The sequence below is a fragment of the Vombatus ursinus genome, unplaced genomic scaffold (assembly GCF_900497805.2).
Source record: "Vombatus ursinus unplaced genomic scaffold, bare-nosed wombat genome assembly UNPS02014802.1, whole genome shotgun sequence".
Lineage (NCBI taxonomy): Eukaryota > Metazoa > Chordata > Mammalia > Diprotodontia > Vombatidae > Vombatus > Vombatus ursinus.
The window spans coordinates 15,073,219-15,098,751 of record NW_020954580.1 but is presented as its reverse complement, the minus strand read 5'-3'; positions in this window follow the sequence as shown (position 1 = coordinate 15,098,751).

Below are 25,533 nucleotides of genomic sequence, written 5' to 3'. Positions count from 1 at the left end.
CTCCCACTTCTAAATCTATATTTCTAGTCCAACTCCCCTCAATAGATAAGGAAATTATTTTTACAAATCATATTTGTCTTAAATGATTGATGACACAAAAGGTAAAAGTGTCTTCTTTATATTCTTCCCTACTCATGATAGAGTTCTGCCATCTTAACATATAAGAAGGGATAAGTCTTATGTGGGTCATGTAGATTTGGTAGAATCCATCAAGGGAAATGAGAGTTAAAAACATAGTCTGAGCTTCTGAGCTTGCTTTTTTCGTCCCTTTATAATTATTTCTAATTATGTCCCTTTCTAATTATGCAGACCAGTTAGTCAACAAGCATTTATTAAGTGCTTATTGTATATTTGATTTCATACCAGCAAAGTTGCTTGAGCCATGAAAAGATGCCATATGTCAAATCTCTCCCCCATTCTTCTTCTTCTTCTTTTTTTTTTTGCTAGGCAATGGAGTTAAGTGACTTGCCCAGGGTCACACAGCTAGTGTGTGTTATGTGTCTGAGGCCGGATTTGAACTTAGGTCCTCCTGACTCCAGAGCCAGTGCTCTATCCACTGCACCATCTAGCTGCCCCCTCCCCCATTCTTCTGGTCCCCTTGTAACACTCTAGATTTTTCCACATGCTGGGCTGGGCTAGGACTATCCAATAAAGATGGGAGTGGTGCTATTTCTGAATACTACATAGTTACCGTGTTCTTTTACCAAGGGGACTGGAGAAAAAGAAAGGCAATTTTTTCGTGGCTCTTTGACTTCTGTTTTGCTGTGGAGCCTGTACCTTAAATAGTTTTTTCCCTCTTGAGGAACTCTGGAATTCTGGGAGCAGATCCAATAAGGTAAAAAAGTTGACAACTTCTTTGGGGCAAGGGAGCTTTAAAAGAGAGAAGCTACTCGTGTTCTCTGTTTTCAAACCATCTTTCATGGCTCTATTCTTTTGGTTAAGTTTCTGAGTCTTTTTTATTTCCCTTTGTTCTTTGAAATTCTTCCCACTTATGAGATTTGTCCAAACCCCAACCTGTTTGGTTGGCATCGGTTAACTTGAAGTAGGCACAGCAGATCTGGTCCATGACTTTATGTGGGATACATGTACAACCTCTAGAACAGTGAGAGGCTCTGGGGCAGTCAAGTTGAATAAGATAAAAAGTCAGCTTGCTATATCCTGCCTTCAAGGCCAAGAACTGATTTCCTAACAAGGAACCTTTCCTGATTCTCCTGGCTACTAGTGCTTCGCCTTCCCCTCCCAGGTCTTCCCCAAGTTATTTTGTATTTATTTGGCATTCATTTTACATAAGAGAGTAGACTATAACCTTGCTGAGGGCAGGGACTGCTCTGGTATTGTCTTTGTATCACTAGTGCTTAGCACAATGCCTGGTACATAATAGATGTTTAATAAATGCTTGTCAAAACATATGGAGTGGAATCTTTTAGAATGAATCTGTTCTCCACGCCAGTGTCCAGCTCTATCTCAGTCCTTTGGACTTGGTTTACCCTTAGGGTCACAGAATTAGAGTTGGAATGACCTCAGAAGCTCTATAGTCCAGCCCCTTCATTTTACAGATGAGGAAACCAAGGTCCAGGGAGGTTTTGACTTGACCAAGGTCAGTCACACAGGTAGTGTATGTGCTTGGATCCTGAGTGGGGGACTGCCCCACCTTCCCTAGGAGGAGACTGCTTACCCCTAGTCTAGGTGATTAACCAAAGACTGGAACAGTTTTGCTTGATTCTGATAAAGATACTGGCTCTATCAGCGGTAGGAACTTTGGCCCTGGGAGCTACAGAGAGCTCTCTTGCCAAGGTACAGAACTGGCCCCATTCTAGGGAATATTTGCTACTCTATGGGAAGCAAACTCCTGGCTCGTGTAGTATCTGGAATCGGCTGCCTTTCCCCTGACCACCTGGAGGAGGTAGGAAACCTAGAAAGGATTCCTGGTCAATCTGCTCATGGACTGTCCTCCGTCTCTGTAGCTATCTAACTAATCAGGGTAAGGTAGCCTTTATGGTATCCTGCATAGAGGGTGAATATGTCCAGTGATCTGCCTCTTACTTCACAGAAAATATCCCCCCAACTGAACAATATAGAGGGATTTCCTTAAGAAATAAGGAAATATTTGACACTCTGGGTCACATGACCAGTATCTACCATAGTCCACTCCTTCCTCCATCTCCCATCCCCTAAATAAAGAAGGAAAAAATGACAATGTCAGGACTCAGTTCTGGGGGTAGGGCAAGGCTCAAGCTGTGTCTCCCTGGATGTAGCTTCCTGGTAGCCATTGGCTATGTTGACAGAGCTATGCTGACACCTAAGGGCACTAAAGGCCCCATCCATGTGGGATCAGCATGCCTTCAACTTGGTGAATTTCTGAAGACTGTGTTAGTCGCTACACCCTACTGCCTGTTTCCATATGGAGATGAGGGAGCCTCTGATTACAAAAGTTAAATGCCCCTGCATCCTTGCTGTATTAGGGCTAAGTAACCCTCCTTTTGTTAATCATTCAATGAGTTGCAAGTACCTCATTTCATCTAAGCACTGAACTTGAACTAACAGGCTATGGGCCTTCCCTCAACACCCTGGAACTGAGATTGCTCCAACAGGGATAAGGGACCATGCCAGAATATAGGCCACCTGCTTCTGGACCTTAAATAGGCACTTTGCACAAGTTTTTAGGGTAAGATTGGTTGACTGATGTGGCATAATCTAGCCATCAAACAGGATTGGGGAAGGTAAATGCCTTCTCCTTGCTTTTGTTTGTCCTTCGTTCTCGAAGAGGACCATGACATCAGGAAGATGATGCCGTGAGTTGATAGTGAATTGGATTTAAGTGAGGGAGGGCTGTGAAAGGTCACCAGACTCACTTTCTCCTCCAGAGCCACCTGGGTCCAGAGGCAAGATATAGATCAGAACAACTGAAGATGACCCCCAAATGCCTTCTATTGTTAGATGAATTACTTAAAACAGATGTTTGCAACATCCTGCTGGACTAGGACCACCAGATTATTTTAGTACAGTTGGAGACACCAACTGACGCCATTTAATGGCACGATCCCAGGACTCCCGATCCCAATTTGCTGGCTCTATTCATGGATCAGGCACTTGATAGTGACATTATAGGACTTTTTGAAAACAAACCCAAAAATTGTGTAAGAAAAGTTACTAAACTGGTAACACCTTTGAATGAGCTATTTCACTATGGGGCATATTTCCTGGGGATCACTTAGTTAAGGTTTCTTAATTAGAAAGTGGATAAGCATTTGTTGACAATGCTTTATAAGGGATTGGGTATGATCAGAATAGATATCCTTTTGACTCTGAGATCCTGTGATATTCTCAGGTCACAAAGATAATGGAGTCACCACCTGCACATTTTGGAATAGCCAAGGTGAGCCTCAGCAAAGGGCACACGGGCTAGTGTATGATGTTTATGTCACAGGTCTTCTGGCAAGGATTGGACTGAGGCCCAAGTTGCTAAAGACCCTAAGAGTTCTATTTCTTCTTAGCTTGGGAAGAGAGTAAGTTAACATGAAATCAGGATTAGAGGATGAGGTTCTCTTTTCTAGTGGGAATTCTAAGGATCTCGTGAGGGAGAAGAAGGTAGCAGCGCTTCCCTGCATTGCATGTATACCCCAGGATTCATAAAGACCATCTCATCGAACCACAGTCTAGAGCATGGGGAATCATTCTGGGCTCACAGACTTTTTAGTATGGTGAGTCAGGAAGGAATGATGTAGAATATTCTACCTGTGAGCACACTAAGAAGTCAGTATAAAGCAGAGGCAGGGAATACATCAAGCCACCAGAACTTTAATAGGATGGGTTGATTCAGACAAACAACTTGCTGACACTCTTTGTATCCTGCTTCTGGACAGAGTGTTGACCTTTTGGGCATGGATATTTGCTTCTGTGCCCAGAATCTAATGCGGCCTCAGCCCTTTGATGCTGGAACTCTTGAAAAACATAGGTTTCTGACTCTGCGTAACCTTTAGGATTATTTTCGCTTGGATATCAATTTGGGTCCTGCCCCACATCTCCAGGACAAGTGAATATTTCAATCATGGCCAAATTTTGGTCTTACAGGGAGTATAACAGCAGCCTTACTCCTCTCCCTTTAAAGGTCAGTTGTCTTGGCACCAAGGAGGGAGGCAACATATTCTATACATTTGTTTGCTGGAATCAACTTTCTGCTGTTACAGATAATTTCCTAGACCTAACAAAGATATCTGCCTGACTACCATGACACCTGGCACAGTGCCTTGGACATAGAAGACACTCAGTAAATATTTATTGAATGAATGAATGAATGAATGAATCAAATGAATCTATTGCATCTAACTGTATATCATCATAAGTTAGGACCTTCATCTACAGAAATACAGAAGTACATGTCAATTTTAATTCAGGATAATTTGAAATGTCATTAAGTTTTTACCTCCACGAAATGAATAGTTGCCTATAAAGTTCAAATTCTATGACTTCTAGCCCAATCACTTCCTTCACTCTCACTCATGGGCAGTTTCACCTTTTCTTTTTTTCCCCCATTAATTCTCATTTAAACTGTTTGTGGATTTAGATAATTTCCCCTGACATTAACTTCATTGTCCAGTGGATGGAGTATTCATTTTTAATTCTCTACATACTTTGTCTGTCATTCATTATGTCAACTGATACATTATCAAAAATTCACTATTATATTTTATCCTTATGATTGTTGTTACTGTCATTTTAAATGCTGGCTCTTTTGCAAAATGCTTTATAAACTTTTAAATGTTCATAGTTCCAACAGCAGCTCTATTTGACTGGATTACTCCTACTCTGATATCTATGCATGCCAAATTTCTTTAAATGGTCCACAGAGTCTCAGATCCAATTTTAGAAAAGGGAGGTCATGACATAGCAGATCATAAGAATGTCATTCTAGTTCTTGTGTAACTTATATGGCCAGGGCTTGCTGAAAGAATTTACTATAGCATGGCTAAAAAGTCTAAATGAAGATCTGAGTTATTCAAAGAACTCCAAGTGTTTGCTCAGAAGTGGGAAGAGCTCAACATACAGACAAGTATAGAAACTGTTGGTTAATCTGAAACAATGCACAGTGATATGCTAACCAAACTGAAAATACCAAATAAATAGAGGGTTACCTTCCAAAATATAAAATAATTAAACTAAAAGAAGACCAAATGGAAATCTTAAGTAATCCAATCTCAGACAAGGAAGTAGAACTAACTCTAAAGAGAATGACAAAGTAAAAACAAACAAACAAACAAAAAAACCCTCCTAATCCTGTATGATGGATTTGTAGGAATGGTTTATCAAACTTTTAAGGAACATTAATATCAATACTATACAAACTATTCTTAAAAGTTGAAAAAGAAAATACCATATCAAATTTCCTTTCATGAGACAAATATAACCCTAATAACCAAACCAGGGAAGGATAAAGCATAAAAGAACTATAGACCAATTCCATTAGTGAATATCAAGTAAAATATTTTAAACCAAATCATGTCGAACAGGCTTTAGCAATTCATCCAAGAAATCATTACCAATTTGGATTTATACAAGGGATGCAGGGATAGCTAAACATTATCAGCGTAATTATAAAACAAAGACATCTAAAACCAAATGATTATTTCAATAGATACAGAAAAAACCTTTGACAAAGTACAGAACTGATATGTTAAAATACCACAAAGTATAGGCATAGAAGAATTTTTAATAGCATAAAAAGATCTAAAACCAAAACCATATACAATGAGAATAAATTCAAAACATTTCCAGTAGATACAAGAGCAAGGCAAGGATGCCCATTTTTCCTACTACTATCTGACATAATTCTAGAAATGCTGGCAATAACAATAAGACAAGAGAGAGAAATTAAAGGTATAAAGATAGGCGAAGAGGAAATAAGGCCACTCCTATTTGATGATGACATGATGATTTACTTAGAAAATCCTAGGAAACCAGTAAATAATCTATTTGAAATAATTAATAGTTTTAACGAACTTTCAGGTTACAAAACCAACCTACAAAAATCAGTACTACTATGTAACAATAACAAAATCCAATAGCATATTTAGAAAGGGAAATCCTATTCAAAAGAACTACAGAATACATAAAATATTTAGGGGCCAACCTACAAAAATACTTGCATAGAATCATTTATAAAGTGCTCTTACCATTCTGTAATTTAGTTCTGTAAAAAATATTGATTCACCTGTAGGCAGGATGTTGTGAGTCCATAGTATTTCAGGCTTGTATCTACGCCATTTTGACTTCTGCCTTTGCTCTTGCCTGCTCACATACATTTAGAAACAAATCACTTAATAGTCTCTCATATTGTTGTTGTCCGTGGTTGTTGTACTAGTTTACCTTCTTATATTTCTGTTGTCTGGGGTGTTAGAGAAGCAGTTTCTTCAAGTTTGGTTTTCTTTCTAGAAATGTTTCAAATATTTCTTTTTTTTTTAAATTGAATATCCATCTTTCTTCAGGCATAGTTAAGCTCAGGTTTGCAGGGTAGGTCACCTTGGGCTGCATCTTGAGCTCCTTTGCTCTTTGCAACACATTATTCCACTCATTCCCATATTTTCTGGTGGGTGTAGAATAGTTTTGTGCCATTTGAATTTCCTTTCCTTTATATTTGAAGGTCTTTCTTCTGATCACTTGTAGATTTTGTTGTTTGTCAGTGGAGTTGTTAAATTTAACCAATATGCATCTTGAAGTTTACATAATTTTAGTGGTCATGGTTTAATATAATATAATATAATATAATATAATATAATATAATATAATATAAATATAATAAAAATGACAATAATGCCAAATTTAATTTACAGTTTTAATGCTACACCAATAAAATGATTAAATGAATACTTTACAAAACTTGATAAAATAATAACAAAATTCATTTGAAGAAACAAAAGATCAAGAAAAGGAAAATAATAAAAAAGATAGGAATGGAGAAGAGAATTTCTAGGTCTTAAACTAATTATAAAACAGAAGTTTTCAAAACCATTTGGTACTGTTAAAAAATAGAGGTAGATCAATGAAACAGATTGGACAAGAGGGAATTGGAAATAATGAAATTCAATAAACCAATATTTGTTAAACTAAAAAACATGTTATTTGGGAAAGAACTCCCTATTTGGTAAAAACTCCTAGGAAAACTGGAAAACAGGCTGGTGGAAATTAGGCTTAGATCACCATCTTACATTGTATTCCAAAGTAATTTCAAAGTGAATATGTGACCTGATTATTAGAGATCATGCCATTAAAAAATTAGAAGAGAAGGCAAATAGTACTTTTCATAGTTATGAGTGGAAGATAGATTCTTAACCAAAAGATAAGGGCAATTACAAAAGATAAAATAAATAATTTTGATTACATGAAATTGAAAGGTGTCTGCAGAAATAAAATGAACACATGTAAAATAAAAAGAGAAAGCAGTTGAATGGTTAAAAATCTTATTATCAAGTTCTCATATACCATATATATAGACAGCTAAAAGATAGGATATGTTAAAGACCAAAATCCATTCCCCAATAGCTAAGTGATCAAAGGACACAAAGTAACGTTTCTCAAAAGTTGAATTGCAAACTATTAACAACCAAATGAAGGAATGTTCCAAACCACTGATAATAAGAAAAATGTAAATTAAAACAGCTCCAAGGTTTCACCTCATATGCAGTAGATTTTTTGGTGTTGACAAAAGATGAGAACGGTCAGTGTTTGAGGGATCATGGGCAGATAGGAACACTAATGGATCTATGACTTAGTACAACCATTTTGGAAAGCAATTTGGAATTATTAAAATAAAATGATTAAAATGTCCATACCCTTTGTCTCAGATTACACTACTAGGCATATTCTCCAAAGAGGTCATTGATAAGAAGAAAATCTTCATATATACTAAAATACTTACAGAAGCATGTTTTGTGGTGGTAAAGAATTGGAAACAAAATAGATGTCCATCTATTGGGGAATGGCTGAATAAATTGTGGCATATGAACGTAATGGAATATTACTGTGTTGAAGAAATGAGTGTGATAAATACAGAGAAGCAAGGAGAGGTCCACATGAATTGCTGCAGAATGAAGTAAACAGAGACAAGAAAACAAATACAATGACTACAACCATATACATGGAAACTACAACTACCACAAAATAAATGGAGAGTTAATGTTGCAAAATTATAAATAGTCTCAGAGAAGAGATATGAGAAGATAACTCCACTGCTTTGAGCTGGTGGCAGATACATGGATGGGCATCATTGCATATATTTTCAGAATTTTTTTTTTGTAGATTTGGAAGTGTTAAAGTAAACTTGAGCTTTTATCATTATGATCATTAATTGTAGCTAACAATGATAGTAATTTAAAAGAGAAGCGGCTTGGCTTAGAGGATAGAGGACTGCTCTTATATTTCTCTGAGCACTAGAACAAATCTTATAAATAAATGAGTCCCATTTACCTTTTTTATATAACACAGTTACCATTTGTCATCACCAAACAGCTGTTTGTACCTTTGAATATCAGGTTTCTCTGAATCATTTGGAACTTCCCCAGTAGATCTCTTTGTATTGTGTCCCATAATTTGAACAACAGTGGCCTCTGGTTGTCGTCTTACCATGGTCCTACTACCCTGAAAATGGCCAATCCATTCCGAATCTTAAGAATTTTGGACAGAGAGAAAATAAATAGGTCCTTGTATGGTAATATTTCTCTGGAGGTCAAACTTTTTGACAATCTTACCCATCTAGAACATGGCAGAGGTAGAGTAAGTATAGCCATGGAGGCCATGGTAGAGAATTAGAAAGTAAGCAAAGAGCTAAAAAGGCAAATGAGTTGCAGAAAAAATTATATACTAAAGTTTTTGCCCTTTATTTTATGGAATATGCCCTCTGGGTTTCATTCAGAGCTAGAGACTCTTAATTTACACACAATTCCAACAACCCTTGGTTATCTGATTTCTTAGAACTAAAGTAGTTTAAAAAGTACTCACTTAGAAGATGGAACCTCAAGAACCAAATATATTTTGGGCAAAAAACAATAATTGACTCCTGACAATAAAGGAGAATGAATTGCACTATTGTAGAATTCACAGCCCAATATAATAAGTGGTGTTTATAATGTTGGCTCTGGGTTACAAAAAAGGGTGAATTATGTTTAAGATATTTTATTTAAGAATATCAGGAAGTATATAATACATTTTGGCAAGTTTTCCATCAAACATCATCATCTTTTTTTTTTGTTTTTGCTCACACAGCAGCATAAACTTTAGTTGGCTGAACAATTTGTTTTATCACAGAATCACAGATTCAGAATAGACCTGAGTAGCTATATAGTCCAAACTGTAGACAAAGAAATAATCCCTGCCACAACATACTGGACTAGTAGTCATTCAGCTTTTGCTTACAGATCTCTAATGAAGGGGACTTACTATCCTTTCCACTTTTGAATAGCTCTCATAGTTGGGAAGTTTTTCCTTGTGTGATATTCGGAAGAGTCTTGGCAAAATGTTAGTGTATCATTCTTTTAGCATTCCACAATTTTAAATGCTAACTCTTAGGGTGGTTTTTGTACTGGGTAGTTTTACAGGAAGAGAGGAGAGACGGTCTTAGGAAGACCTGCTTATCCATTGCCTGTTCAAAGCAAGGCAAGAATATACCTCTTCTCCCAGAAGTACCAGATAAATGAAAGGAACTTATAATAAGAAAATGTCTTTAATGCCCAATTACATGAGTTAAGACAGAAGCAATTAGCAATCATCCTCGATTATTTAGGGGCTGGGAAATCCCAAAGTACCCAATGTGGCAGTAGGTACTCAACACACTTTTGCTGAATGAATGAAATCTGTGTGGCTGAGCTACAATGGAAAGAGACGGCAGAGGGGAAATGGAAAGTACAGTATAAAACAGGGACAGAACCCTTAAAGACATGTGCTGTAAAGTAGGGTTCCTTAAACATTTTCCACTCATGACCTTTTTTTGCCTAAGAAATTTTTATGTGACCCTGAGTATATAGGTATATAAAATAGATATACAAATCAAACATTTACTGATAATAAATCATAAAGAAACTTACAATTCTTTGGTATACATATAATTTTACCTTTTATTAAAGATGAAAACAAATTTGCATACTAATGATATGGATGTGCTTGTTTATTTTTACATAAAGAAATCTTGGCGGAAAATTTGTTACTGCAGGACGTAGAGCATCTTCAACATTTTTCAGAGTTCATTGATATTTTGATTTTGTAATTGTCAATGCTCAGAATGCAGCTTCTCATAAATACATTGTGCAAAATGGCAGAAGTATTTTTAGAGCCATTTCAGAAATTGCTGTAAATTCTATCCTAATCCCAAGCCAAAATTCATTTAACAATTTTGTATGTACACTAAAAATACTGCAATTCGTAACATACAGTAGTCTTGAATCTGAGCTGAGGTGTTCGTGGCAGCATTTGTTGGCTTTGTGTGGTGTGACAGCATGTGCAGTGCAAAGGGTGCATGCTTTGTGTTCAGAACCAAGGCTGCAGTGAAGTTGCCTGAAGCAACACGAGCAAGCACTGCCAGAAGCACTTCGGACTCAATACGCATTTGATTTTGAATTAATTTTTGGTCATTATGCGATCAGAAACCTTTAACTGTTGACAAATTTTTCGCGACCCCCATATTCAATTATGTGACCTCCATATAAGGTCGTGACCCACAGTTTAAGAAGCGCTGCTCTAAAGAACAATTTTTTTTGAGACTCAGTCTCCCTTTTTTGCCCAGGTTGGAAATACAGTGGTCATTCACAGAAGAACCCACCGCTGATCAGAATGGGAGGTTTGACCTCCTGTTTCTAATACAAGAAGGTTGACTCCTCAGGAAACCTATTGTTCCTCCTACTTCCAAGGGGCTAGCCATGTTGGGCCAGACTTCATGTGGACACTTGGCAGGTTTAACTCTACTGCCTCTCAGAATTTCTGAGTTTAAGGGATCCACCATCTTCAGTCACCCCAGTAAAAGGGATTACAAGCGTGCACCGCTATGAAGGGTCTCCAAAGTACCTTTGATTTTGGGTCATTTGTGAGTGGAGTAAGTTTTTCACTCCTCAAAAGAACCTTCCAAGGTTATTTTTCTTGGATACTCCATTCTTTAATTCCATGTGCTTTAACTGCATAGAGGTTTTTATATGCTCTTTTTGCAGAATCCTTTATAATTTTAAATGGTCTTTTGGGATATTGGGTCCCCATCCCAACATTATCTGGAGAAAAAAAATTGGCAAAATAAAGAAACAGAGAGCTTTCTACAAGTATGCCATCCATGCTCTAGTATTTGTAGAAGGAGACATCATTTTTGTACCATTGATTTCTTTCCTATCTCCCTGAAAAACAGGAGTGAAGGCTTTTTCTCATTCAAGCAATGGTTTAAGTATCCTAGCCTCTGTTTGCCTCCCAGGAAGGAGAGTAAAGATATCTCCTTATGAGTCTCCCAGGATAAGAATGCTTCCCATTTACGATATGTAATTAAAAAATTAAACAGTGTGAGTGGAAGAATATTTCATGATAAGAAGGGTTTTTTCCTTTTATATTTCCCAAGTGATTCCCTAAGTAAAATGGCTATGGGCTTCACTTTAGCTCATAATCCCAAAATGCAAACAACGATTTTTTAAAGAATGAAATTTCTGTGGCTATGGTTAATCTTCAGTTTTGGAAAACAGGTTCCCCAAATAGTTGTGAACCTTTTTTTTTTTTTAAAACAAAATACCTGTTTTCTTTCTATGACAGCAGGTCATGTATTGTTTGGTTCCATGTGACACTCTGGGAAAGGAACCTCCCATCAACATATGAATAGCCCTTCAAGTTGAGTAAATCCCTGTTTATTTTTTCAAGGGATACAGGCAAATGGTAAAGTTTCTGCTTTCTCTCTGCCTCCGCTCATTCAGTAGCAGGGCCCAGCTTCCACTTCACTTAACTAGATAGAATTACAGTAACATTGTTCAAGGAAGGTGGATGAGGATCAGACCTAGTGCCTATTTCTGTACTTCAGAAGACAAGGGAAAGGGAAGGGAATAAGCATTCATATAGTACCTACTATGGGCTAGGCATTATGCTTAGTGCTTTTACAAATATTATCTCTTTTGATCCTTACAACAACCCTGTGTTATTATCACCATTTTACAGCTGAAGAAACTGATGCAAATAGAGGTTAAGTGGCTTGCTGGGGTCACACAATTAGTGTCTTAGGCTGGATTTGAATTCAAGTATTACTGACTGACTCTAGGCTCAACGTTCTACCCACAGCACCACCTAACTGCTTCAGGAAAATATATGAGAGGTTTTGTTTTTGTTTTGTTGAGGTTTTTTTTTATTTTTTGGGGGGGGTCGGGGGGAAGGGGGCAGGGAGAGATGAGGACTGAGATAATCTTTTGATTTTCATATGCTATCTAACAGGTTGTTGTACAAGATTTTTCCATGGGACTTCCCATGCATGAGAATTAGAATATATGAAGGCAATTTTGTATAAAATAAACAATGGGTAATTACTTAACATGGGTGGAATCTATAATGTAGAGACTGGTGGACTTGGAATCCTGAAGATCTGGGTTTGAATGCTACTTCAAACACTTATTAACTATGTGATCCTGGCTAAGTCACTTAACTTATCTCATCTCTAACATGACTATGGACTTTATGACTTCTAATATCCTTTCCAGTTTTAAATCTGTGATTCCATGCAGAAGCTATCCCTTGAACTAGCACTGAAGGATGCTAAAGATACTAGGAGGTGAGAGGCAAGGAAGGAGGGAGTCCATTGCAAGCATGGAGGATAGCCAGTGCAAAGAGATGGAGACGGGAGATGGAATGTTGGGTATGAGGAATGGCAAATAGGCCAGTTGGGCTGGACTTTAGAGTATATGAAAGGGAGTAATGTGGAATAAAGCTAGAAAGGTGGGTTGGAATCAGGTTGTGAAGGGCTTTAAGTGCTTGAAAAATCAGATCTATGATCTGATTGGGCTTTCTTTCAGTCTTCAGGGAGGATTCAAGTCAATTCCATAAGCATTTATTAAGCAAACCACTGGGAAAGCGAAGACAAAATGGAAAAAAAATAGTCCTTGCCTTCAAGAAGCTTATGTTCTTCACAAGATACATGTTGCTTGTCCTTTGTTTTTGAAGAGGACCAATGGATGATGTGTTGACTTGTGCATGAATTGGATTTAAGTGAGGCAGAGTTGCACAAAGTCATCAGTCTTACCCTCTCTTTCAGTGTCATTGAAGTCCAGTGGCTAGACAAAAGTTAAGATGACTGATGATGGCCCAAGATGCAGTGCACAGCTTTGGTGTTTTTGGTGTCTGACTGAGCTCTTAGCACTCCATAGCACATGCTTCAGCCATCTTCATGGCTGTTGGAACAAATTGTTCTCATCCAACCATTTCATCAGGGGAAGTCATCACATGCTTAGGGTAGATATAAACTTAATAAGCATTTAAATCCTCTTCTCAACTGCCAAAGTAATTTCCTTAAAGCATAAGCCTGACCATGAAAACCTACCTGCCCCCCTCCCACAAATGCTAATGGCTTATTATAACCTCTAGGATTCAATGTAAACTTTTCCTTTGGCACTTAAAACTCTTCATAAATATGCATTTTCCTACCTTGCCAGTCTTCGTATACATTCCTTCTTTTCACATACTCTGTGGTCCAGCCACAGTGGCCTAATTACCCTTCTTTGCACATGATGCTCCGTGCTCAATCTCTCTTCTATGTGCTTTTTATGAACTGTCTCTCACCCTTGGATTTTCTCCTAAGACTCAGTTCAAGTACCTCCTCCTTCAAGAGGCTTTTTAAGTCCCCCTCCCAACCCCGTTGCTAATGTCCATCCCTATAAGGCTCTCCTCCAACTACTTTGCATATATCACATATGTATTGATTTACTCCCACGTTGTCTCCCCTATTACACCTTGAGGGCAGGTGGTGTTTTTGTCTTTTTTTTTTGTATCCTTAGTGCTTAGAACGGTGCCTGGCACATAGTAAGGGTTTAATAAATGTTTGCTTGTTTCAGTGATATTGCCTTAGTGATTTACTTGTAGGATCCAACCCTACTCACTATAAGGTTAAGGAGACTTAGGTAAGCTTTGTACCTCTACCTCCAGTGCCTTGCACAGTGCTTGGCATACAGTAAGCATTTAACAAATGTCTGTTGAACAAGTGAGTGAATGAATTTTATATTGAAAAAAGTGGGTTAGTCTTCATTTCTCAAGTTGAACTCTGGGCTCTACATTTAGTGACTTCTCAGAGACACAATTGTTACCTTCATTATTATCCACTTGCCACCCTAGACCTAAATGGCATATTGTACTCAGTAAAGCATCAGACAAAAGGCAAGCTATCATTATTAGGATTATTCTGCAATTTTCAGTAGTGTCAACACTCCTGGCAATCATCAGGAGTGGTGGGTGCCAAGTTCTAACACCCAACCGAGCTCTTCTCTCCTTTCTCCTTTCCTAAACCTTGCCCCTTCCATCATTTCAAACTTATCAAGATGAACTTTTTGCATTAAGCCTTTGGTTGAAAGCTATCCAGAATAACTTTCCTGGGTCTTGGCTGGCCCATGCGCCTATCCCATTGCAGCCCAGCTCCGCTTGTTTCTGGACAGCAGGAAGTGGTGATAAATTAGCTGCTTGTGGAGGAGAAAGCCCTTCATATTGATGAGCAGTTTATAAGTGGAGGGAACCTATTTGGTCTTGTTGAACAGAGACAAACCTTGCTAGAAGTATCTGAGGTTCTCTGTTGGAATATATCCTTTAGGACACAGGAGATAAAGTGTATCTAAGTAGATACTTCTCCAAGTCAGGTGAATCAGCGAATAGAGCTCTGGACTGGGAGTCAGGAAGACCTGAGTTCAGACCTGACTTCTGAACACTTACTAGCTGGGTGATCCCGAGCAAGTCACTTAATCTTTTATTGCTTCAGTTCCTCATCTATAAAATGGGGATAATAATAGCACTAACCTAGGGATGTGAGGCTAAAACAAGGTAATGTAAAGCACCTTGCAAAACTTAAAACATTAAAACATGCTAGCTATTATTATTATAAAGGGTCTTTCTGCAAGGATAGGGAATGAGAACCTTGAGAATATTTATATAAAGAATGGAATATAATTGGAGATTGTTGGGGGAAATTGAGTATGATATGTTCCAATGATCTGCAGAGGTATAAAAAATTGGGCAGTGGAGAATAAGCATTTATATAGCACTAAACATCATGCTAAGCGTGCTTTTTATCCCTCTGAAGTAGGTACAATTATTCCTCTCATTTTACAGTTGAGGAAACTGAGGCAAACAGAAGTTGTGACTTGCCCAAGGTCACATGGCTAGAAAGTATCTGAAACCAGATTTGAGCTCAGGTGTTCCCGACTCCAAAGTCAGTGCTTTATCCACTGTTTTACCAGGTGCCTCTGGAACATATACTTTTGCTGCCTGGTTAGCAGTAGCTTTCTCTCTGTTTCTGTCTCTTTCTTGGTTTCTCCCACTCTTTTAGTTAAGTCATGCTCCTTTTTTACTCTCTTTGTCAAAATTTCTCCCTTTTGAATTCTTTTAGTCTATTTTAATGGTCTTTATGCTATCAAGAACCCGGAGTTAATATTTTTGTTTCACACATTGCATGTCTAGGGTGACAAGTGAGTAGTGGTCCCTGATAAGGGCACCAGGTGGCCCTAACGAAGCTACCGAAAGACTTTAAAGGCATCAGTTAGGAGACAGTCAGTTCTAGGAGCCAGGTATTTGTCCTTAAGCAGAAAGAAAGGTAGAAGATTGCTAGAAGCCAGATGGGACTGAAGAGCTTCCCCTAGGTGAACAGAAGACTTGGAAGACCATTGAGATTGGATGTGATTGGTGAAATTGGTTATCGTTAAAGAACATTTTTTTTGGTAAGTGAAGACAGAAAGGCCTACTTGAAGGGTTAGGAAATCTTGGATTGGGTAAAAACACTATATTTTCATTAAAGAGAATGAGATGTTATGAATGTAGGGCTAGAGTTGGAGGTAGGAAGATTTTGGTTCGAATTCTGCCTTAAATCTTGATACTTCCTAGCTATATGATTGTGAGCACTTATCCTCTCTGATCCTCAGTTTTGTCAGCTGTAAAATAAGGATAATAATAGCACCCACTTTAGAGGGTTGTTGTGAATACCAAACAAAATAGTAGACACAAAATGCCTAGCAAATCATAAGCCATATGTCAGTTATTATGATTATTTCTATTAATAAATGGAGATAATAATAATTACAGTAGCTATCTTGCAGTCTTATGTGAAGCTAAAATGAAATATTATACATAAAGTAATTTGTAAACTTTATAGTACTATAAATCCCAGTTGTTAATGGTTTAAAAAGTATAGTGAATGAACAAGCCCCACATCTTGATGCCTTAAGTACTGAGTTAGTAGTAGTCTGTGTGCTCACCACCAAGGTCAGGTTTGTGTATTTCTGAACATGAATGTAATTTGGAACAGTAAACATGACTTGGTACTTGGACCATATCTTAACTTTTTTTTTTTTGGCAATGATCATGGCCCAGAAAAAGCCATATATCAATCAGGTACCAAATTAATGTTTAATAATAATGTAATAATATTTGAGAAAAAAATTTCTTTTATCTGGTAGCAGTGTGTACACCCTGACTAACGTAAAGTTTTAGAATAGTACAAAAAGACTTTGAGAAGTTTAACATTGCCAGCTTTAACCTGATTTGTGATAAATGAATGAAAATGAGTGATTCGATAGTGAAAGTTACTTTAGAATGCTAGCAAATGATTAGGGATTTTCTCCCATGTTTAAAAGCAATCCTTCTGTGTTTTTTGTTCCATAAACTGACAATACTTGATATGTACTTTTCTCTGAGGATTTCAAAGTAATTTCTGGATAATTCTATTAAGTAAACATTTATTAAGCACCCACTGTGTTCAGGGCATTGCTCTAGGTTTGACCTGGAAGAGATAAAAGTTTAGATCAGATGTGGTGCCTGCTTAAGAGAAGCTTATATTCTGGGTGAAAGGTGTATATTGATAACCTATAATATAAAATAGTATAAGATTGATGCATTTTGAGGTGGGCAAACAAGGTGCTTTTTGAGTCCCAAGGGGAAAAGAATGTTAACCCTGAAGAGGCAGGGATCACCCTATCAACTGACAATAGTTTGAATGAGAGGCAGTAGTGAATTAGAGGGTTGTCTTAGACCCGGGAAGACCTAGGTTCAAGTTTGGTCTCTGACACATAGTATCTGGATGATGGTGGACATAACATTTAACTCAGTGTTCCAAGCAACTCTCAGACTCTCAGTTTTAGATGAGCTGTCAGTCTGCATCAGTGGAGGGAGCGTTTGCATTAGGAGTTCCTTACTGCCAATGAAAGCATAGGTCTGGACAAAAGAAATATGTATTTATGCACAAATCATAAGTGTCTGGGTGTTGAAGTGAAAACAAACATTCCAAAGGTTACATAGGTCAGTTGATAAGTCAGGGGGCAGCATTAATGTTTCATGTATTATATAGTGTTATTTCCTTATGTTCTTATTGGATCTCACACTATATTTCCTCAATTAATTGCACCTTTGCATAATAATCTCCTTTCTTCCTTTCTGCTGGGGGTGGTGTGGGTGCAAGAATCAGATGTACTTCTCTTTTTTTAAGGATATTTTTAGTATATTGTGCAGTGCCAGTAAAATGAGATCATTGAAGGTGCTGGAATGAAACCCTTTACAAAGACTGAGGGCTTTCTCTTTCTCCCACTGCCTCTAGTTTAAACAACAACAAAAACTAATAAGTTCATACTTTAGAGAAAAATTTAGACTCCCTGCTGTTAGATTTCCTTTTCTAATTCAGTTTTTAAAAAAGTATGCCTGAAGGTCACAGTTGATGAATGACTGGGCATCAGGCTATTAATATTGCCTCAACATGCTTATGCTAAGTGGCACTATTGTAGCATTCACAGGAAACCAACCTTGTATCATTTTCCGGTAGCCTTAAGTGTTTACAATAAAATTCCACTAAAAAAGAAAGATTAATATCACTGACAACTATTTATATTTCATGTCACCAGAGATGGGGATGGGTTAGAGACTTATAAACATCAACTTCTTTTCAGGATCGTTTGTATTTCCCTCCCAAAAAACATCCCTGTACTGTGTAGTATGGAGAAAAGACTGTGGAGCCTTCCAAGGATGCTACCTATAAAATGTGTGCAGGCAGGGGTTGGGGTAGGAAGCAGATTGGGGGAGAGGGTTGAGAAGAGGATCCTAGTATACAGAATATCTCAAAGTCCTAGTGCAGTTTTAAGCTGCCAAAGCTTAAAACTTCACTAACCTGTCACTTTGATGATATTCAGTCAGTCAATCAATTAATTAATTAATTCAACAGGCTCTCATTAAAACCATATTACATTTAGTTCTCTGTTTGGTGCTAGGAGAGACTTTTTAAAAAAAAAAAAAAAAGACAAAAAAGAAAGAACTCTTGCCTGAGAGCGCTTATAATCTGGTAGGGTAGATAAGATACCAACCCCTGACAAATAAATCAGAACATGATGAGCAAAGAAGGCAGCTTGTGTAATGGATAGAGAAGTGATTTTGGAGCAGGAGGGGTGGTCCAACTGCTTAGGAAAGCAAATTGTTATATTTTTGATGTTAACATTTACACTTGGAGAAAGGCTACAAAACAGGGCTTGATCTGTTGTTTTGTTGATTGTCTAGACTTCAGGAAATGATGGAGAAAGTGTTAAAAATGCAGATTAAATTGTATTCAGCTTTGAAGGGCTGGTTGTTAAACCTTTGCTAGCACGCCACTTTTTTGGTAGCAAGAAGATTTGAGTTCAAATTCTCTATTTCTGATATGTATTGGCAGTCTGACAATGGGCAAGTCCCTTAATATCTCAGTGCCCCTGGACAACTCTCGACTAAAATTGGATTAGAATTTTTAGCCTTGTCTTACAGGCAGTGCCTTGGAATAGATACAATTCTGGATTTGGAGGTAGGAAGCCTGGGGTTCAAATTCTGCTTCCAACACTTGCTGGTTGTGTGATCATGAGCAAGTCACTTTTCCTTTTGGAGCCTTAGTTTCCTCATTTCTAAAATTGTGGTAATATTCTTGTACTTACCTTCAAGGATTTTGATAAGGCTCACATGAGATGATGCATATAAAGTGCTTTGCTTATTTCAAAGTGCTAAATAAATATTTGTTATTACCATTGTTATAATCTGAATATAGATATATTTATAAGTACATTTTCCCCTTTCATTTACATTTATTTAGTATATTTCCCCATTCATGTGAATAACTCTTAATGAAAATTAATTTGCATCTCTATTCACTGAAATATTTTAATGATAATAGCATCCACAAAATCTTTCTTTTAAAAATCGTGTTCAATGGAAAAAATTTGCTAAGTTCTGATGACCTCTTTGGAAGCATTAATGTTGAATATGCAGTAGGAAACTTCTGACATGCATATTCTCTTTCCAGCCTTAGCTTTTGAAATGGCAGAAAGCCCTGTCCAAAATTCAGTATCATTACATTTAATGGAAGGCCATTATGTAATACAATGGAGCTTAAGCTGGTATTTGTCTAATTAGTTCTAAAAGCGCATCTTGCTGATTGTAGGATCTCTTCAAAGGGAAAAGGGACAAAAGCTTCTGCCAGGGAATTAAGTCAAAACCAGCTGAATATTTCTGCACTCTGATTTCTGAGTCTATTTATTCTCTGTTCTCAGGGATAATGTGAGCAATGTTCTTTCCTCTGCAGAAGCAAAGGGTGAAATGAATGAAGGGAAGAGTCAAAGAGAATGATGGTGGGTAACTCTTGGGGTTATAAGACATCTGTCAGGAAGACATTTCCACTAGAAATCTTGCTTCCTCTATGCTATGGAACATTATTTTTTCCCTCTTAAATACATTTCAGTAGAGAAAATATTAACTGCTTGGTTTCTGTGGCATTAATTCAATAAAAATATTCCCATCTGTTTAATCATCTTCCTAAAATAAGATGGTGAAACAATTTCATGAGATTTCACAAACGTACATATTTTGTGCTTTTATATCCTAGATCATAGAGCTGAACGGGATCTGCTAGAGGTGGAAGGAACCTTAGAGACCATGAAGTTCAACCTTTTCATTTTACATATGGGGAAACTGAAGTACAGGGAAGATTAAGCGACTTGCCCGAGGTTACACGGGTACATAATATATTCTGATGGTTTTTAATCTTAAACTTTCTCAGCATGTCTGGCCACCCAGCTTTTTTCCTCTTATTGTATCAGTTCTTACACAGGCAGATTTTCATATTTGTATTACAATTAAACTACAACTTTTATCAACAGGATGCTCCATAAACAGGACAGTACCAGGTATGGGAAAAGAAGCTTATAATCTAGTTGGAAAATAAGAACACTTAAAAATACTTTGTCACCACAAAAGGTCTTATCATGAAGTAAAAATGACCATTGTACATTGCATAATTTCTGTGGGACAGCATGTCAAGGACAGTAGTTATCAAAGTCAAGTGGGTCCATTAGAAAAGACTTTCTGGACCACTTGAGTTTTGAGCATGATTCATGTTCAGCCTCTTATGATAAGCTCAAGGGAATCAGAATTGTATGTTAAGCATTTTGTCAATATTAAAGTTTCATGTAAATGTCAGCTGTTAATATTATTATAATATGTGATATATAATTACTGTAATAATTATTTTATATCATGATGTTATGACTGATGGACAGTTCAAATGTGCCATAGGTATCCACATAATGTCCAGAGAATATGAGGAAGGTCTCTAGCACATTGGGTGGACATGGAGTAGATTTAAGAATATCTGATATTTTGATATCTGAAGACATGAATAACAGTTGCACAGAAGAGGAGGACATTGATGTGTTGGAGGGCTTACATCCTTCTACACTGATGAAGGGAGGGCCTATATTCATGAGATCACAGATCCATTGGAGTAGCCTAAGCACCATGTATTCTGCTGCTATGAGATGATTCTTCGTATATTTGCTCTGTGACCTTCCTGGAATAGCTGGCACAGTGGATAAAGTGATGGCTAGAATGGCAAATTCTAAACCCCATACAGTTGGTTTTGGAAAATTGAACATGTTTAAGAAGTCCTTAGGAACTCAAAGCTTGAGAATAATTGTGATTGAGCTGAAAGTGGGTCTGGGTCCCTTACACAGAGGAATTCATCATGCTTATTGTTTTATTATTGCCAACTGCCTAAAAGATAGTGTGTTACCAGCTGATGTTGTCAGACTTTTTTTCAATGAATTGCTTGGTTTTGATTACAATTTTCTTTATTTAAAAAATGCTTAGTTATATCTAATCATTCTTGGGAGATAAAGGAGAGGGATACAAATTATGAAAACAGAAAGTATCAGTAAAATGTAATGTATTAAATGTTAAAAAATATATAAATATATAACTATAATTAAAATATAAATATATAATACATATATACATATATATTTTAAGAAAGGCTTCATGCAGAAGATAGTGCTTGAGCTGAGTCTTAAAGAAAGAAAAGAACTCTGTAAAATGGAGAAAAAGATGGAGGAGATTTTAGGCATGGGAGACATTCCATCTCTCTGCTATTCACTGATTCACAGACACACCAAGGCCTCACTTACCCATATATACCCATATGTAGAACACAGACTGATACCATCTCCACTTACTACTTCCTCTTTCCCCACATACGTGCAGACATTTGGTAAATGTATCTGAGTCAGAGATTGATTATGAAACCAATAAAATAGAATTCACATTCATTGGCAAAACAAAACTATAGAATAATTGACCTTTTAAACCGTGTTTTTCTTATTTTACTAACAAAATTCATAATTATGCCCCACTTTTCCCAAAGGAAAAAAATTCCCATTTAGACAGAAGTTCACGTACAAATATATTTTACTTCTTTGTGTTTTCCCTTCCTTTCCTTTCCCAATAACTGATTAACTTTGCCATTCCTTATTCATTCATAAGGGACTTGGAAGCATATGTCCCTAAGCGCAAAATGTAAATAGTTCAATTACTTTTTTTATGTCTAAACCTACCTGGCCCCAAGATATGGTTTGGTAACCTCTGCTGTCTTGGTGTTCAGGAACAGGAGGAAATGCCTGGACAGTGCTGTTAACAGAATGTCCCAACTTTGAACTCACAGGGTGATAGAACATGGCATCCTTTATGCTAATTATGTCTTAATGTCTTTGGATAAATAGAGACATTAGGTTTTATATTGTTGGTAACCCGGCATTTGCCATCATCGTTGAATTCAGTTTAATTTCTGTTTTAACACAGAAATTATTTTAGCTTTCCCATGATCTAAAGAGCTTTTGACAGATTAATCACTGGTGAAAATACTTGGTTGGCTCAGGCATTCTCAAATCAGTGATATTTGTCTATGGATCACAGCTGGCTAGGCAGCTATTCAAAGGGAGGAACAAAACCACCATCAGTCAGCATATTCCTCTTTCTCTTTCTCTGTTTTTTTATCCTTCACTTTTCTGCTCTTCTCAGTCAATTCAACAATAAATTTTAAAGCACATTCTATAATCCAGTCACTGTGCTAAGCTGTGGGGACACCCACATTCCTGTCCACAAGGAGTTTACACTCTCTAATTTTTTGGGGGGACAGTTACCATTAGAAAATAAAAGATATTTCAGGTCAGAAGTGAATCCAATGTAATTGTTTTTGGAGAAGATTTCTAAAAATACTAGGGAAGCATAATTAGGTGCCATCATCATTAATTCAGTATTTCCAACTACCAGATCTACACAGACAAGTAAAAGGAGGAAGGTGTTATTCATAGGATCTCATATCTAGAGCTGGAGGGGACCTTAGATGTCATCTAGTTGAATCCCCTCATTTTACAGAAGATGAAACAGAACCCCAGGGAGGTCGAATGACTTGACTTGGTCAAGGTCTCATAGAGGCGGCAGAACTGGGATGTGAAGTCAGGTTCTATGACTCCAGTTCATAACACCTTCCTCTGTACCACACTGTCCTTAGTGTCTGGTACTGGTAAACAGATAAAGAACAAACAAGCCTTCAACATGACTGAACCTTATGGCTACAAAACTACTCTGGACAAAAACCATACTTTAGGGAATAAAGTACTATAGCAAGCAATGATGGAAGTGAAATCCTAAAAGAATAACCACCCAACATTACACAACTCTGTCACTCTGGCATAAATCCTAGATACTTCATCTTCTTTGCTATTAACTTAAGCCTCAAGGCAGCACTCCCCTTTGGCAAGATTATCTCTGGACTACTATCATAGGTTTAGAAAAACTTCTGAAAGTTTTGGCCAGAAAACCTGCCTTCTTTTCACCCTTAATTATTTTCTCTTGGTTGATAGATTACTGAGAAAAAAATCATGGAAGGGATCTATTGATTATTGGTAAATAACAGAATTAGACTCAGAATGGAGAAGGAAGTTTAGAGGGCACCTAATCTAAATGATACCAAAATGAGCAAGATTTTGCTCTATGTCATGCCACAAAAATGGTTATCTAACCTTTGATGCAAGATTTTTACTGAGTGGGGAAAGGACTTTTAGACATCTTTAATTGTTAGGAAGTTTGTTTGTCCTTACATCAAGTCTAAATTTGTCTCTTTGAGAGTCTAATCGGGTACTCTCTGATTTTGTTTTCTGGAGTCTAACAGAATAAATCAACTCCTTCTTCCCCATAAGAGTTCCTCAAATACTTGAAGATAACTTTTATGTTGCTACTAATTCTGCTCTTCTCCACAATACATACACCAGCTTCCTCCCCGCTCCCCAAGCCAGTCCTCATTTGCCATGTACTCCAGCTATCTTACTTTCCTGGCTGACTTCCCTAGGGTGTTTTCCAGGATACCAATGTCCCAAAATGTGGCACCCACATCTGAATGCAAGACTTCAGTTATGGTCTGATAAGGGTAAAGCGAAATAGAAGTCAATGTCCTGGATACTATGTCTCTCTTAAGGTAATTTGAGATTATATCACCTTTCTTGTGATCATGTCATACTCGACTCACATTGAATTTGAAATTCATGAAAACACTCATATCTTTTTCAGACAAATTGCTGTTTAGTTATATATCTCCCAACTTGTGCTCATGGAGTTGATTTTTTGAACCTAAATAAAACTTTGCATTTGTTACATAAAATTTCATCTTGTTAGATTCAGCCCAAATGTTCTAGCCTGTTAAGATCTCTTTGGAACCTGACTGTCAATTACTGTATTAATTATTATCTTAAATTTTGTGTCATTTGCACATTTGATAAATGTGCTGACTTTATCTAAGCTATTGACAAAATGTTAAATAGCGTGCATAAAGTGAAGCATAGATCCTTGGGACATTCTAACTGAAACTTCTTTCCATGTTAATTCCTTGCCAATAGATTTATGATCTCATTTATATGACTATCCTTCCAACAATGTAGATGACAACTGATGCATTTCTATCCATCTTATGGAACACTGGTTCATATCCTCGCATAAGCTCACTACAACATGCTGAGGGCTTTGCTCAAGTTCTCCTAACATTAAGAAGAAACCATTGAAACATATGGGCTATTTCTTGGTTATATACTTTAATGTTTTCACACTACCAGTTTATCTTCTTTTGCCATTATCCATTTTGTTTATGGTAAGTCACTTAACTTCTGTTTGTCTCAGTTTCCTCAACTGTAAAATGGGGATAATAACAGAACCTAACTTGAAGGGGTGTGGTGACCATCAAATGAAGGAATATTTGTAAAGCTCTTAGCACAGCACCTGACACATAGTAGGCACTATAGAAATGGTTATTCCCCTATTAATGGTTACCATTTGAAACAATCCATTTGACAAACAATTGATGACAAGCAACTACCACTGAAACAATCACAAATCCACCTAACTGTACTTTTTTCTCTCCTGTATTTCTACATCTTTTCCATAAAACTTTGAGTGACTTTGTCAAATGCTTTACTTGTAGCAAACTATATTTAAAACATCCTCCTATCTGCCAGTCTAGAAAAACTGTCAAAAATGTAAACAATATTGGTCTGACATGACCTGTTGGGATGAAAACTTTCTGGTTCTTCGTAACCACTTCTTTTTCTAGATGTTCCAAACTCTCCCTGTAATAATATATTTTAACAGGCAATCTCACTGGGATATAGACTTTATTTTCTTTCATTTCTTAAAAACTGGGACATTTGCACCTCTCCAGTTCTGAGGCACCTTGCTCATTCTATCTTTTAAAGATCAGAAATAGTGGCTCAGCAATCCTGTTCACTATTTCTTTCAAGGAAGGAAACAACTTCCATTTTGTATTCATTCATTTCTGAGTAATTGTGGCAAATACTGTAGTGTTCTGAAGTGTCTTGTTATCAACTTTTGGAATATGATAAAACTTTAGGGTTATAAAGTCAGTAAGTATATGTTAAGCTCTCACCATGAGCTAAATAATATAATAAGAGCTAGGGATACAAGGAAAGGAAATAACAGCTCCTGTCCTCAAAAAGCTCACATTCTAAT